Genomic DNA, 2,548 nt, shown 5'->3' with positions numbered 1-2,548 from the left:
TTGAACTGTAAAATTTACCTGCTCTCAATGTTTGTTTATTCTTCCATTCTAAGCTTTTATTTGGGACAGAGTTTTGTATTTCAATGGCAGGCTAAATGGGTTTGGAAGAAAAATTATTAATAACGAATGTATACTTCACAAAATACGTGGTTAATAAATGATTCAAGATAAAATTACAAAACTCAATACCTCAAAGTCAGAAGGCTTTTCAGGAGACTCTAAAAAAGCAAAAGAGATTTATTATCAGTCATAGGTAAATATGACAAAACCAACCACAAATGAATCCAATGATAGTATCTAAGTCCTCGTGCTCAGCTTTGAGAATGATTCCTTTAGGTTTAGGGCTTTTCTTTTGGTTTGTTTCTTTAGGACACTCACATGACAGAAATACCCTGAAGAAACTAGGAATCTAGGCTTCAACAAACATGCACTTCAGATTTCAAAAGTGAGAATGTGTTGTGCATGCAAAATGTGTTGATATTAATATGCATATGCTGAGGGATGAAAAGAGAAATGACCTTTGATCAGAGGAGCAAATCATGACCCTGAAAAAATAAATATCAAAGCTGAATATAGAATCCTATACCATATAGTTAATGAAATACATTGGAATAATTTATATCATTACATTCATCATGTTCTTTAATTTGTCGTACAATTGAGACGGTACACCATTATGATGAGAGTTCAGCAGAATGCAGAACTGGCATCTCATCACTGAATGTGTTACAAATTGATCAGCTTGGATATTTACTTAGGGGATAATACTAAATAAAATATTCATTGTTTTCCATATCCATGCAAGTGTAATCATATGCCTCTAGTTCATCCTCAGAAATTTTCTTGATTCACTCATGCAAAAAATATATACAAAACTCATTAAAATTTTGCTTTCAATGTTGACATTTATTTGAAAATTTATGATAACATAGTTATTACATACAAATAACATTTTGTATGTTTAAATCAGGACAATATTTACTTAAAAAGACAATTTTAGAATTCAAGTAATAAATTCAGTAATTTGTTTCTAAAATTACTCTGCTTTGTTTATTATGGTAAGTGTCTAATGGATTTTATAGAACAACAATTTCACCAAAACAATTTGCTTCATTAAAAATAAAGCTAATGCTCTTAGATTCAAATATCTCTCATTTGAATAGCTAATATCAACAAAATATAAACATCTTATGCCTGATAGTAATAGAGAAAACTAATGAGTCACCATGGTTTACTCCAATTCTAGTAATCCTCCCGCTTCCGGTAGTCTCTGGAGTACCCACAATCTAATCTGCTGGAGTGCAAATATTGTAAATGCATCTGAAGTTAATTCACTCAAATTTCCTTTTCAGAAACTCCAAAGTTGCCTTGCTATCTTCTTTCTTGCCCCATTTCATGCCTCACAATCCCTCTCTTAGCCAAAATTTCTTAGTCCACATCTGTGGTCTTGATTATTCCCATTCAACATCTTTTAAAATCAATTTTCCCAAAACTTTCTTTCTCTTTGATTAGGGTAGTATCTGACATCTAAAATTACTATTTCTTTACCTCTTTTTTCCCCTATGGCCAGAAACATACTCAGAAATAAAAGCAATATAACGCTTTCGTTTGACCCTGTTATGTCTTGACCTTCTATCCAACTGCCCTTCTTCCAGATTTTTCCAAAGGAAAAGCTGTTCCCTTGCTACTTAAGAGTGAGGTCCAAGGACCACCAGCAACAGGATCACTTGAGAACTTATTAAAAATGCCAGAATCCAAAGTCTGCTGAATCACCGCGTACATTGTTAACAAGGTATTCAGCTGATTTTCTAAAGTGTGAAAACTTCTGATCTATACTGAGTATATATGACAAATTATATACACGCATGGCTGTGCCAATATACTTATATTCACATATTGCTGATAAAACACAACTCTCCATGGTCAGGTGCTTCTATCCCTAATGCCTTCCCTCCAGTAAGAAAGACAAGAGTGACAACATGTTTGCTGTAACTCTCTGGTAGATTATGGTAATGGAAGGTCACTTTATATTCTTCCCAGCTTTCTAACCATGCTCTATCTTTCTTTCAAGAATTATTTCATTTTACCATTCTCCATTATGTAAACTTGCTTCTTGTTCCTTCATATACTCCCTGTACTCTCTGTCTTCCTCAGTCTTCATTCCCTCTTTTACTCCTTTCCTCAGGTCTTAGAGTAAACTGAATTTAAACTAATGATTCAGCTCTTTTGTTGGTACTCTCAGTATAATCTGTTGCCAACACCTGAGATGACATATAACTTTCACTCCTTTTGTTCTTCCATGCTACGCATTTAAAAAATAATTTTCTTTGGTTGTCAGAGCATACCAGTCCTCACGCTTTGAGACAAACATTTGGTCAAAAGATGTTTTAAATAAAAAATGGTTCTTACCTTCTATTTTGCCATATATTGTCTTTATTTCTTTTTGATCTGTAGCCTCAGGTAAACACACATAATTCTGTGTATCATTCACAGAGATAATCTGTTAAAGATAATATTAATAAATAATTTCATTTTTTACTATTTTTTT

The 2,548-nt window shown here is 32.8% G+C and overlaps 1 long non-coding RNA gene across 1 annotated transcript; it reads right to left on the bottom strand.

Moving 5' to 3' along the window:
• Window positions 1-14: 14 nt before the first annotated feature.
• Window positions 15-2,488, bottom strand: LOC108524980 (uncharacterized). The gene is made up of 3 exons (XR_001884182.1): window positions 2,410-2,488; window positions 190-218; window positions 15-91 (listed from the first exon to the last, which is right to left on the bottom strand). It is a non-coding gene; the product is annotated as an uncharacterized LOC108524980 (long non-coding RNA).
• Between the last annotated feature and the right edge of the window lie 60 nt (window positions 2,489-2,548).

Source organism: Rhinopithecus bieti, unplaced genomic scaffold (genome assembly GCF_001698545.2).
Source record: "Rhinopithecus bieti isolate Rb0 unplaced genomic scaffold, ASM169854v2 repeat_37530, whole genome shotgun sequence".
Lineage (NCBI taxonomy): Eukaryota > Metazoa > Chordata > Mammalia > Primates > Cercopithecidae > Rhinopithecus > Rhinopithecus bieti.
This window is presented reverse-complemented; position numbering and strand designations above follow the sequence as displayed.